Source organism: Podarcis liolepis (genome assembly GCF_965112155.1).
Source record: "Podarcis liolepis genome assembly, chromosome: 3".
NCBI lineage: Eukaryota > Metazoa > Chordata > Lepidosauria > Squamata > Lacertidae > Podarcis > Podarcis liolepis.
This window is the reverse complement of record NC_139557.1, coordinates 120,164,707-120,180,297: the sequence shown is the minus strand read 5'-3', so window position 1 is coordinate 120,180,297 and position 15,591 is coordinate 120,164,707. Positions and strand designations below refer to the sequence as shown.

The window sequence follows — 15,591 nt, the reverse complement described above, 5'->3', positions numbered from 1 at the left end:
GTGGTGCTGTCACGGCCCATCTGGGAGCAAGAAAAACAAAATGAAGGCAGCTTTCTAGTCCTCATGGAATACAATTGTCAGAGCTGCTTAAAGATCCTAGCTCACAGAGGATCACGCTAGCCAGCGATCATTAAGTAAAAGTCTTTATTGAGTTACAGTTTCCATTCTCAAGCTGCTGCGTGCAACTCTACATCTAGTGGCTAGATCGGCGAAGCTCCGTCTGAGTCTCCGCCCCTTGTGCACCAACTTAATATCCTAGCCCGGCTCCACCTTTTCCGCCTGACTGTCCTCCTCTGGGTCCCTCTACCCCCCGGGGTCTCTTCCTTCCTGGATTCTTCTGACGCCGACCCCCCGGACCCTCCTGTCTCCTTGCGCCGGGCTTTAGGACCTGGCTCTCTTTCAGGGCTGCCCACTGCGTCACTTTCCTGTGCATTTGAACTTGGCGCGCGCGCCCAACTTTCCACTTTCCGTTTGACCGTTTCCTCGCTCCCCGATGGAGGTGTGGCCACTCCTGACTCATGCCCTCCCTCCTGTGGTGAGCTGCCAGCGCTTGCCCCCTGGCTCCCTTCCTCTTCCCTGCTCTCTGGCGGTGACGCTGGTCCCGATTTCCAACTGCTCTCCTCTGAGTCCCCTCTGGCTCTATCTTCCTGGGGTGCCCCCCTAGACTCCCCCCTTGCCCTGGCCACTGGTGCTCCTTTCTGTGAATCTTCTGATTCACTGGAAAGACTCGGAGATCTCGGGTCGTCGTCATCACTCATCTTTTCTTCTGCCTCCTCCCCTTCGCTCTCTGTTTCCTCCCTTGCCCTTGCCTCTGCTCCTGAACCCCTGACATCCATCCCCCCCTCGAAGACCCCCATTCCCCCCTCCCCTCCTTCTGGTGCGGGAGCTGGGTTCTGCTGTGTCAAAGGGACGAACGTCGGATATCGTTCGCTTCCCGTGGCGGGTCTCCATCTGAAGTCTCCCGGGTCTTCCTCCCTGCTCTCGTCGACGACGGTCACCTCCGCTTCCATCTCTGTGCCGCCGTGCTCGAAACCAGGGTCGTCCCCGAAAACGTCCATGTCCGTCTCTCCCTCACTTCCTCCTGGCGGCGTCGCTCGTCCTGGACCTTCCAGCCACTTCCTGCGCCACTGCTCCTCTGGTCTATCGTCCCACCAATACGAGGGTTCTGAGGCAGATCCCGAGGGTGACCCCTCCGGGGAACGGGCGTCTCGTGTCGGGTCCTTGTCCGAGTCGAACCCCCGGAACGTGCTGGCCGAAAGCGTGGGCGTGAAAAGCCAGTCGTCGAAAAAGTCTGCTGGCATTGGTCTATGTGGGAAGAGGGCATGAAACTCGTCTTTGAGCAGAGGTTCGTCCAAGGCGTAGCCCGGTACCCAGCTGTTCGCACTGGCCGGGGTGCCCTCCTTGGCGAGAAAGTATTCTACCCCCTCTTCCCCCCATCTGGAGTCCAAAATGTCCGTGACTTCGTTGATGCGCTCCTCCTGTGCCACTCCCGCATGCCCGGTTCTGTCTCTGAACGGACTTGGTGCCGTTCCGGGTTCCTGAAACCTGTGCGGTGCCTTGTAGGGAGTGAGCACCGATCTGTGGAACACCGGATGCATCCTGGAACCCTCCGGAAGCGCCAGCCTGAAAGCTACCGGGTTGACCCGCTCTTCGACTTGGTAGGGCCCCAGTTGCTTATGCCCTAGTTTCTTCTTGGCCAACGACCTGGCCGGCACTGCGTGGGCTGCTAACCAGACCCAGTCTCCCACGTGGATCTCTTCGCCAACCCTCCTGTGTTTGTCCGCTTGTACCTTGTATGCGTGTTTGGCCAGCTCCAGGTGGCGCCGCAGCTGATCGTGGACTTCCTGCAACTCCGACGCGAACGCATCTGCCGTCTGCGGCTCCCCCTCCCCCAGTCTTTCCAGTCCCGGGAAGGTTCTGGGGTGCCTCCCGTTGTTGGCGAAGAACGGCGTGACCCCCGTGGACACATGCTTCGTGTTGTTGTAGGCGAACTCGGCGAGCGGCAGGTAATCCACCCACGTCGCAGGCTGTTGATTCGCATAACATCTCAGGTACTGCTGCATGATGGCATTGGCCCGCTCCGCTTGCCCGTTGGTCTGCGGGTGTCTCGCCGACGCCAGGTTGATCTTGACGTTCAGGAAGCCCATCAGCTTCTGCCAGAAATTCGAGATGAACTGCCGCCCCCGGTCGGACAGAATAGACTGTGGCAGACCGTGAACCTTGAACACGTGGTCTATGAACAGTTTGGCGGTTTGCTCCGCCGTGGCCACCTTAGCACACGGAATGAAATGTGCCATCTTGGAAAACAAATCCACCACCACCAGCACTGCCGTCTTGCCCCTCGAGCTGGGCAGATCCGTGACAAAGTCCAGGGCCACCCTCTCCCATGGTTCGACCGGAGTTTGCAGCGGTTCCAACAGTCCGGCCGGCGGTCTGTGCACTGGCTTGGCCCTCTGGCAGGTGTCACACCTCGCCACGTAGTCCGCGACCTCCCCTCTCATTCCGGGCCACCAGAAATCCCTGGCTACTAATTCCACCGTCTTCTCCTTGCCAAAGTGCCCGGCAGTGGGCGCGTCGTGCAGCTGCTGCAGCACCTTGGCGCGAAGTTCGTCTCCCGGCACGTAGATGGCCCCTTTACGGATGAGCAATCCATCTCTCAGCTGGAAACCGTCGGTCGCTGCCTTGCCCCTTTGCACCTCTGCCATCTTTGCTTGCGCGAAAGAGTCATCCTGCAACGCTCGTCGCACCGCCTCCAGGTCCACGGTTGCTGCGGCGCACGCCCACACTGTTGGTGCGAAGATGTGCATGGCGGCCGCTGGCGTTGCGTCCTCCAGATACTGTGGCTTACGGGAGAGAGCGTCCGCCATGATGTTGGTGTCCCCCGGGACATACTCTATTCGGAAGTCGAAGTTCGCAAAGAACTCAGCCCAACGTATCTGCCTCTGGTTCAGGAACTGTGCTGTGCGCCAGTGCTCCAGATTCTTGTGGTCCGTGCAAACCTGCACCGTGTGCTTGGCTCCGATCAGGAAGTGCCTCCACGCTTTGAACGCTGCATGAATGGCCAGCAACTCCCTGTCCCAGATGGTGTAGTTCTGCTCGGACTTGCTGAGCTTCCTGGAGTAAAACGCTCCCGGCCGCCAAACCCCCTGCGGGTCTTTCTGCAGCAGGACTGCCCCCACGGCTCTGTCCGAGGCGTCTGTCTCCACCCTCATCGGCCTGCTGGGGTCGACATGCAGCAGCTGCTCTTCCGACGCGAAGAGACGCTTGAGTGCCTGAAAGGACTGCTCCGCCTGCTCTGTCCAGATGAACTTCTTTTTCTTGGAGCTAAGCGTGTCCGTGATGGCCGCTGTCTGCATAGCGAAGCCCTTGATAAACTTGCGATAGAAGTTCGCAAAGCCGACAAACCGTTGGACCTCCTTCCGGTTGCGTGGGCTTTTCCAATCCAACACCGCTCGAACCTTGGCGCTGTCCATGGCGAGCCCCTTGTCAGACAACTTGTAGCCCAGAAAATCCACCTCAGTCACGTCGAATTGGCACTTCTCCAGCTTGGCGTAGAGCCTATGCTGCCTTAGCCTGCTCAGCACTTCCTTGACGTGTCTGTCATGCTCCTGCTGCGATTCCGAGAAGATCAGGATGTCATCTAAGAAACAGACGCACGTCTTGTAGAGAAGTCCCGCCAACACGTGATGCATGAAAGCTTGAAAAACGTGAGAGCCATTTTGCAATCCAAAAGGCATAACTCTATATTCGTAGGTGCCCAGTGGCGTGAACATGGCTGTCTTCCACTCATCTCCTTCCCGCATGCGAATGAGGTTGTACGCCCCTCGCAGGTCCAACTTGGTGAAGACGCTGCCCTTCCGCACCTTTGCTAGGAGGTCATCGATTCGGGGCATGGGGAAGTCCGATGGCTTGGTCACACTGTTTAAGATGCGATAGTCCACTACAAGTCTTTTTTGGGGCGTGTCCCGCTTCTTAACAAAGAATACAGGACTGCCCCCCGCTGCCTTGGACTCCCGGATGAAACCGCGCTCCAAATTATGATCTATGAACTCTTTGAGTTCTTGCAGTTCGTCCTCTGACATGGAATACAGCTTCCCTTTAGGCAGCGCCGCCCCCGGCAGCCGGTCAATCTTGCAGTCATATGGTCTGTGAGGGGGTAGCCTGTCTGCCTCCTTCTCGCAGAAAACTTCCAAAAATTCTGCGTACTTGTGGGGAATCGCTTGCAGCGTGCCTAGCAGCAGCTGTGACTCCTCTTCCTCTCCTTCCTGCCGGGGCACGATGCAGTGTTCAGCACAAAAGGAAGAGCCGAAAGTCAGTTGCCTCTGGTACCAAGCCAGCGTTGGGCTGTGCTTGTCCAGCCATCTCATGCCCAATACAATGGGCGTGTCCGATAGTTGAGTGACGTTGAAGCTGATGATTTCTCTGTGATTCCCAAGTCGCATCACCATTGGTGGCGTCTGCTTCACCACTTGCCCCCCGAGCAGCTCCCTGCCATCCACCGTGACAACCTGCAGGGGCAGCGTGGCAGGCAGCAACTGTATAGCGTGCCGGTCGACAAAGTCCTGCCCTATAAAGTCCGCATTGCTTCCTGAGTCAATGGTGATTGGCACGTCCATGGTGATTCCATTGGGCAGCTGGAGCGATGCGGTGAGCCTCACTACTGGTTTGGGCGGGAGGGGGTTCACGGGCTGTAAAATCTCTGGGGACTGCGTCACTAACACGTCTGGCTGGGCCCCAGCGCCTCTTCCTCCAGCCAGACTGCGTCGTTTCCCTGCTGTGGTTCTCCGTGCTGCGTTGCTGCAGTCACCATTGCTGAGGCTGCAGTGTGCTTGTGGAGCCTCCGGGGACACTCTTTCGCCATATGCCCTGGATCCTCGCAGATGTAACACTTCCTGTTCCCTCTAGGAGGCTTCGCTTTCACTGTTGCCGGTGCTAGGGCTCTGGCTGCTGACTGAGCCCTTGCACTTCCAACCTCCATAGGTTCCGCCCCTCCTCCTGGCGGAGGCGTGGATTGCGCACGCGCTGCTTCTCTGGGAAGGAAGGAGGAGCCCCTGGCTGGTTTGCGCCCTCCACGCCCTTCGTCCCTGCTCCATGGACGTTCTTCCATCCGCACCCCCACCACCAGCGCCCTTTGAACGATCTCCTGCGTGGTCCGGGGTCTCTCCCCCCTCGCGATTTCATCTTTAATCGAGCTGTGCAACCCCTCCCAAAAGAGGTCTCTTACAGGGGCCGAATCTCTGTCCCATTCCAGGGCACTGACCAAAGCGAAAAAGCGGGCATGGTACTGCCTCACGCTGGCCCTCCCTTGCCTTAGTCCATGCACCTCCTTCCGGGCAAGATCCACGTCAATGCTTGATAAAAAACACCCATCCATCGCTTTAATAAAGGCATCCGCATTTTGGAGCGCCGGATCCTTATCTCTCCACAAATTGCGCAGCCATGCTTTAGCATCCCCATGCAAATGGGACATGATGAATCCCACTTTCTCTTGCTCATCTCTAAAGTCTTTATTCAGCAGTTGCAGTGCGCACAGTACGTCTGCTCTAAAGTTGGGATACTGTTGTAGGTTCCTATCGAAGTGAGAGACCAGACCGCCTGTTCGTCTTGCCAACCCAATTCCCTCCTGTCTGGGTGTCAGTTGCCCTTGCTTTGTAAGCACGTCTAACCTGACCTGGAGATCCCTGCAGGCGGCAGCTGCCTCCTCCTCTCTCTTCCTGGATGCGAGAGCCTCGGCATTCAGTTGTGACACTGCTTCTCTGAGTTCCGCTATCTGCTGCTCAGCCGTCATGTCGGCTGCCGTTCGTGAGCTCGCTAGTAGGCACCTGCTTCTCTCCTCTCCTCGAGGCTGTAGATGCCCACAATTAGGGGACGGAGCTTACTGTCAGAGCTGCTTAAAGATCCTAGCTCACAGAGGATCACGCTAGCCAGCGATCATTAAGTAAAAGTCTTTATTGAGTTACAGTTTCCATTCTCAAGCTGCTGCGTGCAACTCTACATCTAGTGGCTAGATCGGCGAAGCTCCGTCTGAGTCTCCGCCCCTTGTGCACCAACTTAATATCCTAGCCCTGCTCCACCTTTTCCGCCTGACTGTCCTCCTCTGGGTCCCTCTACCCCCCGGGGTCTCTTCCTTCCTGGATTCTTCTGACGCCGACCCCCCGGACCCTCCTGTCTCCTTGCGCCGGGCTTTAGGACCTGGCTCTCTTTCAGGGCTGCCCACTGCGTCACTTTCCTGTGCATTTGAACTTGGCGCGCGCGCCCAACTTTCCACTTTCCGTTTGACCGTTTCCTCGCTCCCCGATGGAGGTGTGGCCACTCCTGACTCATGCCCTCCCTCCTGTGGTGAGCTGCCAGCGCTTGCCCCCTGGCTCCCTTCCTCTTCCCTGCTCTCTGGCGGTGACGCTGGTCCCGATTTCCAACTGCTCTCCTCTGAGTCCCCTCTGGCTCTATCTTCCTGGGGTGCCCCCCTAGACTCCCCCCTTGCCCTGGCCACTGGTGCTCCTTTCTGTGAATCTTCTGATTCACTGGAAAGACTCGGAGATCTCGGGTCGTCGTCATCACTCATCTTTTCTTCTGCCTCCTCCCCTTCGCTCTCTGTTTCCTCCCTTGCCCTTGCCTCTGCTCCTGAACCCCTGACAACAATCAATTGCTCCAAGCCCACAATGGCTGATGCACTGCCAAATGGGATGCCCCCCACGACCGTCAGCTGGGGTAGCTCAGTCGGTAGAGCATGGGACTCTTGTATAACAATAATAACAATACAGCGGTACCTCGGGTTACATACGCTTCAGGTTACATACGCTTCAGGTTACAGACTCCGCTAACCCAGAAATAGTGCTTCAGGTTAAGAACTTTGCTTCAGGATGAGAACAGAAATTGTGCTCCGGCAGTGCAGCAGAAGCAGGAAGCCCCATTAGCTTAAGTGGTGCTTCAGGTTAAGAACAGTTTCAGGTTAAGTACGGACCTCCAGAACGAATTCAGTACTTAACCTGAAGTACCACTGTAATTTATTATTTATATCCCGCCCACCAGGCTGAGTTTCCCCAGCCACTCTGGGCAGCTCCCAGTGTTAAAAACATGCCATGTTTAAGTTGATCGGGTCCAACATGGTTTCTTTAAACTAAAACTTGAAGCAAGCTTGCAGTTTTAAACTACGCACACTTAAGAAAGGCGGTCTGTGGATGTTGTGGCCAATTTTAAACACAAACCCTTTAAACATTTCTAAAATGACAGAGACGCAAGGAACAGACTCACATACGCTTAACAGACAACACACATAAGAGACAACATGTAACATGTAAACATATATATTTCCATCCTTTAGCTGGTTATTGTAAAGAGTTGACTCGCTTCCTGTTTGTTTCACTAAGTGAAGTTAGTAGGAAGTTCCCACATGAAGTGGTTTCATGAGCCTCCTTGCCTCTTCAAACACCACCAGTTAATCAAACTGGCAGGGCTCACAACGCTTGGTTGACTTGAGTACAAATACAAGATGGGTGACACCTGGCTTGAGAGCAGTACAGGTGAAAAGGATCTAGGAGTCTTGGTTGACTACAAACTTGACATGAGCCAACAGCGTGACGCGGCAGCTAAAAAAGCCAATGCAATTCTGGGCTGCATCAATAGGAGTATAGCATCTAGATCAAGGGAAGTAATAGTGCCACTGTATTCTGCTCTGGTCAGACCTCACCTGGAGTACTGTGTCCAGTTCTGGGCACCACAGTTCAAGAAGGACACTGACAAACTGGAACGTGTCCAGAGGAGGGCAACCAAAATGGTCAAAGGCCTGTTCAAATATATAAAAGGATGTCATATAGAGGAAGGAGAAAGGTTGTTTTCTGCTGCTCCAGAGAAGCGGACACGGAGCAATGGATCCAAACTATAAGAAAGAAGATTCCACCTAAACATTAGGAAGAACTTCCTGACAGTAAGAGCTGTTTGACAGTGGAATTTGCTGCCAAGGAGTGTGGTGGAGTCTCCTGCTTTGGAGGTCTTTAAGCAGAGGCTTGACAACCATATGTCAGGAGTGCTCTGATGGTGTTTCCTGCTTGGCAGGGGGTTGGACTCGATGGCCCTTGTGGTCTCTTCCAACTCTATGATTCTATGAGTACCCCTTTATATAGGCATACGTATTTTTAATTTCGTTTTCTTTAAAAAAAGAGAACTAATCTTAATCTCAGGGTTGTGGGTTCGAGCCCTGTGTTTGGGCAGAGGGTTGGACTAGATGACCCCCAGGGTCCCTTCCAACTCTTATGATTCTATGAGTCCCTGCTTGATTCCTACGACAACCACCAGGAAATGTGATTCAGGAGAGGAAACCTTAGCGAGAAAATGTGTTCGTAATCAGGAAATTGCCTTAAGATGAGAGAGTGTCATCCGGAAAAATGCCCACTCAACATGACTAAACAAGGGAAGGGATGCGACGGGTCACTTTTCCACGCAGGCTGCTGACCACGTGCTTGAGAGGAAAGCGGTTCCCGATTGAGGATCATATGGCAAGGAGGGACCCGAAAGAAAGAAAGAAAGAAAGAAAGAAAGAAAGAAAGAGGCAGGTGCGTTTGTTGGCAGGCCAGAGCTCCTTATTTTAACATGTCCCTGTGAGCAGCCACTTTCCTCTCGCTGCAAGACAATGCCAGGATTACATTTAGTCAGTTCTGACCCACAGCTTGTTCCCCAAATCCTACATCTCTTCCAGGAACACTTTTCGCAAGTGATAAGGCCTTTTGTCAGGAAACACAGCTGGACGGAGGAAGGAGCAACTGAGGAGAAATTAATATATTACGTATGCACGTTCATGTCTGTGCATATTCACACACACACACGAGAGGGAGCGTGCAATGGGTGGGGTCAAGGAAGTCCAACTAGAGAGGAACTAACGCCATGTGTTTTTCTGCCTTACAGCAAGGAGATCTAAACAGAGGGGGAGCCATGTAAGGAAATTCCCGGTCCCAAGTTCAAGGACAGCTCTGGGCTTTTTGAGGCAGAGGTCTCAGGAGAGACACGTCTAATTGCCAATCAATATTTTCAATTGCTTCATTGTCTCCCGTAGAAGCGGGAGGAATAGGTGTCAACGTTTCTTATTTAGGTCCGCTCGGATAGACAGCTATTGTTTTGAGATAGAAAATATAAAAAGGAAAAAAGGGGGGAGGAATACAGCCCCCCCCATAGTGCTTACTAATGACAGCTTCATTCAGCCTCACGATTTGTCTCGAAGGAAGCGAGTTCTCAGACCGGAACGAGGCCTGACGTTTGCTAGCGGTGGTGGCGAGAAAAGAGGGGTGGCAGCCAGTGTGTGTGTGTGTGTTACGTGGCACTGGGAAAGGAACGGAAGTCCCCAGTGGGACGATACTTGGCTGGCCTTCAGCCCCCTTGAGATGGGTGGGAGGGAGAAAGAACAGGAAGATTTGCCTTTGTAGGGAAAGACTTGGGAGTCAGGTAGAAGAGTGAATCCTAATAAATACAGTTATTTATTCTAGCAGTTAAGAGCTGGGATCGTAAGAACTCCAGAGAATCAGCATCAAAGACAGCCTCTTCCCATATGAAACTACCCAGACCCTGAGATCATCCTCCGAGGCCCTCCTTCACGTGTCGTCTCCTTGAGAGGGTAGCAACATGAGAGCAGGGCCTTCTCTGCAGCGGCTCCCCGTCTGTGGAATGCTCTCCCCAGGGAAGTTTGCCTGGCAACTTCATTACACACTTTTAGGCAAAAACGTTCATTTTTAACCATGCCTTTAGTTGATCTTATTGAATGTGGTTCTTTTTTTGGGGGGGGGGTTATTGGGTTATTGTTTTTTGGTTTGATTTTATACGTGGTGGTCTTTGTTTGTGAACCGCCCTCAGACCTCCGGGTATAGGGCGGTATAAAGGTAAAGGGACCCCTGACCATTAGGTCCATTCGTGGCTGACTCTGGGGTTGCGGCGCTCATCTTGCTTTATTGGCCAAGGGAGCCGACGTACAGCTTCCGGGTCATGTGGCCAGCATGACTAAGCCACTTCTGGAGAACCAGAGCAGCGCATGGAAACGTCGTTTACCTTCCCACCAGAGCGGTACCTATTTATCTACTTGCACTTTGACGTGCTTTCGAACTGCTAGGTTGGCAGGAGCAGGGACAGAGCAATGGGAGCTCACCCCGTCGCGGGGATTCGAACCGCTGACCTTCTGATCGGCAAGTCCTAGGCTCTGTGGTTTAACCCACAGCTCCACCCGCGTCCCTTATAGGGCGGTGTATAAATTGAATAAATAAATAAAAATAAAAGAAATGCGGTGACCATCTTTTCCTGGTCCCCAAACCACATTTTTATTCCTCTCTGATGTGCGTATCTTGCGCATGTGCAATTAGCCTTGTGATGATTTGATTAACTAACAAAGCTGTTAGCCCCCTGCCCCTATTTTATCATCAGTAGAACCCTGTGGGGTGGGCTCAGGCTGAAAGGTACCAAGAGGTCCAGCGTTGCCCACTGAGCTTCCTGGAAGACTGAAAGTTTGAGCCCTGCCCCCCCCCCCCAGATGCTCTGCAACCCCAATGCCACCCTGGCTCTCAGGAGTTTTATTGCAAGCAGCCAAGAGCGGTTCCTGATGAGCTGAGAAGTTGGGATTCCAGCATTGCGGTGGGTTGGACAACACTGGCCCTTCCAACTCTATGATTCCATGATATCCACTTGATTGGGAGCCGCCCAGAGTGGCTGGGGGAACTCAGCCAGAAGGGCGAGATATAAATAATAAATTATCATCATCATCATCATCATCATCCTGGAGGGCCTGGGCTCCTATGAAGCTGAATGCTGGAAGGTTCAGCACAGAGAAAAGGACTTATTCATGCAGTACAGTGGTGCCTCGCAAGACGAAAAGAATCCGTTCCATGATTCTCTTCGTCTAGCGGTTTCTTCGTCTTGCGAAGCAAGCCCATTGACGGATTAGAGGATTAGCGCTATTAGCGGCTTATCAGCTTATCGGATCAGCTGATAAGCGGCTTAGAAAAAGGGGGGGGGGGAGGAGGAAAAAAAAACCCACAGGAACTCGCAAGACATTTTCGTCTTGCGAAGCAAGCCCATAGGAGATTCGTTTCGTGAAGCACCTCCAAAACGGAAAACTCTTTCGTCTAGCGAGTTTTCCGTCTTGCGAGGCATTCATCTTGTGGGGCACCACTGTACGCTGTTAAACTAGGGAACTAAATTAAAAGATGCCTGCTTCTTGGGAGAAAGCAATGACAAACCTAGACAGCATCTTAAAAAGCAGAGACATCACCTTGCCAACAAAGGTCCGTATAGTTAAAACTATGGTGTTCCCAGTAGTGATGTATGGAAATGAGAGCCAGACCATAAAGAAGGCTCATCGCCGAAGAATGGATGCTTTTGAATTCTGGTGCTGGAGGAGACTCTTGAGAGTCCCATGGACTGCAAGAAGATCAAACCTCTCCATGCTGAAGGAAATCAGCCCTGAGTGCTCACTGGAAGGACAGATCCTGAAGCTGAGGCTCCAAGACTTTGGCCACCTCATGAGAAGACTCCCTGGAAAAGACCCTGATGTTGGGAAAGATGGAGGGCACAAGGAGAAGGGGACGGCAGAGGACGAGATGGTTTGACAGTGTTCTCAAAGCTACCAGCATGAGTTTGACCAAAGTGCGGGAGACAGTGGAAGACAGGAGGGCCTGGCGTGCTCTGGTCCATGGGGTCACGAAGAGTCGGACACGACTAAACAACAACCCTTCGTGAGCTGTTCCCCTCCACAAAAAAATTCACTGCAAACCCCTGGAAGCTGGGAAAACTCAACAAACCCATCTCTGTGAAGGGACTGGAGAGTTAGCGCCCCCTGCTGGAAGGGAGAGGCTCTCGGTGTTATACTCCAGCTTTTGCCAACCTGGTGCTCCCCAGAGGTTGTGCCGTTGAACTAGGGAACTCAATGCTACAGAAAATCTGAGAAATCCACAGAGGGCTATCGAGGGCTACTAGCCATTACGGCTATGTTCTACCTCCACAGCTGAGAGGCAACAAGAAGAAGAAGAAGAAGAGTTTGGATTTGATATCCCGCCTTTCACTCCCTTTTTAAAGAGTCTCAAAGCGGCTAACATTCTCCTTTCCCTTCCTCCCCCACAACAAACACTCTGTGAGGTGAGTGGGGCTGAGAGACTTCAAAGAAGTGTGACTGGCCCAAGGTCACCCAGCAGCTGCATGTGGAGGAGCGGAGACGCGAACCTGATTCCTCAGATTACGAGACTACCACTCTTAACCACTACACCACACTGGCTCTCACAAAGCTTCTGTATCCCTGTTGTTGGAAACCACAGGAGTCGGGAGTGTTGCTCTTGTGCTCAAATCCTGCTGGTGGGTTTCCTGCAAGAATCTGGTTGGCCCCTGTGAGGACAGGGTGCTGGGCAAGATGGACCGCTGGCCTGATCCTGCACACTCTCTTATGCTCTTTCTCTCTGGTTTGGGACTATGACGCCAATCAGAACAACCACGAAGGGCACCCAGTTGGCCAAGGCTGGGGGAATAGTCTGTTCCTGCTGCAGATGGTCCTTTAGGGAAGAAAACCCGATTCTCCGTGGCTGACTTTTCTGTCCTGAACTCTCCCCCAAAAGCAAAAGCATCACTGGTTAGGGTCAGTTTTGACACGCCTGCTTCCCAACGGGCTGGGAGCGAGATAGCGGGAGATGTCAGTGTTGTGTCACCGGCTAAGCAGCTGCTGGATAAGCGACGGAGAAAAAAAGGAAAGAGAGAGAGAGAAAAAATATGAATCCCTCGGTTATCGCAGTCTTTCAAGGATATAGGAGCTGAGACCGCGGGGAAGCTCTGAGGCTGAAGATGTCCCAGCCAGAGGCTTGGGTTGCAGTTGCTATCGGTAGCAGTGAGCTGTTCGCCCAAGGCGACCACAGAGCAAACGCAGAGATGGCTGAAGCCCTGGTGAGCCTCCTTCTGTCAGAAGAACCCCAGTTCCTGATGTACACCAGGACTCTTCCTATCTCGGCCGGAAGAGATACGGGGACACTCACAGCCAGCGATCCCTTGCTCTTTCAGGTCCGAAACTGATGTGCTCCAGGGCTTCATAACCAGGCCCTCTGTTTGGTGCCAAGTTTCCAAGGAACGGAAACAGAGACCCACATGTGGCCACATCTGGGGGGGGGAGGGGTAGCGAGCGCTTCTCCCGAAACATCTTCTGCACTGTCCACACAGGAGGAATCACAGAATTTCAGAGTTGGAAGGAAGCCTGGGGATCATTTAGTCCAACCCCTTGCAACGCAGGAATATGCAGCAGGGATCGAACCTGCAAGCTTGGTGTTATTAGCTGTAACGAACTGAGTTATTTAGACTAGGAAGTTATTATCAGGCTTGGGAGCCATCAAATGTGCTCAGGGGTGGAGCGGGGTTTAAAGCTTTCTGAGAAATAGAAAACAAGGGAGGGGGAACTCCAGATTAGCCCAGTGAGTTCTGAGAAAATTTAGTGGGCATGGACTGGTATTTCTTGAGAGGTGGGGCAGGAAAACTGGGGGGTGCGGGGGCAGGCAGGCAAGAGTCGTAACAGAACGGAGTTTCCTGGAGCAGGGCAGGGCATGGCTGGCTGGAACCCAGAACTGGGAAACTCCACACGGCCATGTTTTGCTGCAGATCGGCTTGTCGTGACACCTCCTCTGCGAACCCGCCTAATCCCCATTTCCAAAGGCACCCAAGCTAGCAGCCGATTCCGGAAGCTGAATATTTTTTTTATGGATCAGGTCCGATACGCTGGTTCAACTCCCAAACATAAGCCACACACACACACACACACACAATTTTTCCTGCATTGGAAAAAGGAAAATTAATCTGGCCTAGATCTCGATCTAGACCTATCAACCGGTGACAGTTTCCACAGGTGACTCATCGCAATCTCGCTGCTAATGTTGCAATCGTGGATTTGATTTACACCAGCACGACAGCTCCAAATTCCATCGCGATGGAAACGGTACCTACATCAGAAAGAGCTGCTCCGTGCGGTACTGTGGATAGCTCAACGCAGGGATAGTCAACGCGGTGCTCTCTACAGGGGCTATGACGCCTCCCCAGGGGGAGAGACGGCCGCAGCATCAGAAGGGCTACGCGTTGGCTCCCTCTGACTCACCGTGACAGAAAATGGTCCCGGGCCAAGTTCAAGGGTGTTGCTATCAGTGCATAAAGCCCTTAATAACTTTGGACCAGTGTACCTGCAAGATTGCCTTACCCAATCAGCTACTTTAGTAAGAAGAACTGGCGCTGTTACGAGTGCCACATAACACCCATTTCTAAGAACTTTTAGTGCGGCACCACCTACGCTTTGGAAGTCCCCGCCGATTGATATCAGGCAGGCGGGTTCACTGTGCTCTTTTCGGTGCCTGTTGGAAACACGTTTGCTTAGGCGAGCCGACCCAAGTGTTTACAGAAAGCTGGCGCGTGCTTTAATCTGGTTTCAGTTTATTTTCATTCTAAATTTTGGAAGGGTTTTTAAAAAAAATTATTTGATTTTTCAAATTACAGTTTGACAAACATGTATCCAACATACAACATAAAGACAAGATTCCATAGCATCTCCTGGACTTCCTTCCTCCCCTTTGTGAGTCCTATCGTTATTCATTTCCTTCTGCATCTTTTATGATGATCCAAATCTTTTCTCTCTCCATTACAGTGGTACCTCAGGTTACATACGCTTCAGGTTAAATACGCTTCAGGTTACACACTCCGCTAGCCCAGAAATAGTGCTTCAGGTTAAGAACTTTGCTTCAGGATAAGAACAGAAATCATGCTCCAGCGGCGTGGCAGCAGCAGGAGGCCCCATTAGCTAAAGTGGTGCTTCAGGTTAAGAACAGGTTCAGGTTAAGAACAGTTTCAGGTTAAGAACGGACCTCCAGAACAAATTGAGTACTTAACCCAAGGCACCACTGTATATCCAAAATTAACCATTAAACTACAAGTGGTATTCCCATCCTACTAACAATTTTAACTGTTTACAATGGTTTTTCAAGATAAATCACAATTTTTCCCCATTCATTATTAAAATTTTGGTTTTCCCGGTTTCTGATTCTTTTGGTCATTTTTGCCATTTCGGCATAATAATCCATCAACTTAACCTGCCATTCTTCTCTGGTCGGGACTTAATCCTCTTTCCCTTCTTGGAAGGTTTTTTTTTTTTAATTACTGTTAATTTTTCTTATCGGCCATTTCACGGCTTAATCATTTTTACACAAACCCCTCTGAATCAAGCGGTGTTATGAATTTTAGAAAAATAATAATAAATAAAATGCATTTTCAATGGCAAGATGTTTTCCAGCTGGGGTTGGGTTTTTTTAACCATAATTTTTTCATTCTGATTTACCAGCTTTGGGACTGATTTCCACCTGCCAGCCTTGGGCTGGCAACCTTCTCCTATGCCACAAAACAGGACCTCTCATTCCCTACAGGCCACGTCTGACAGCTGAGCAGGGCTACTATCCTGTCAATCTCCTGACATCTGAATGACACTCCCCGACCTGGCTTTGCCTGCACAGTCAGTGGCAGGCATAGGCAAACTCAGCCCTCCAGATGTTTTGGGACTACAACTCCCACCATCCCTAGCTAACAGGGCCAGTGGTCAGGGATGGTGGGAGTTGT

At 52.2% G+C, this 15,591-nt stretch overlaps 1 protein-coding gene across 1 annotated transcript in view; it reads right to left on the bottom strand.

The window, feature by feature from the left end:
- Window positions 1-15,591, bottom strand: part of PINX1 (PIN2 (TERF1) interacting telomerase inhibitor 1) — a 63,774-nt gene that overhangs the window by 36,440 nt on the left and 11,743 nt on the right. The gene's annotated exons all lie outside the window — the stretch shown is intronic.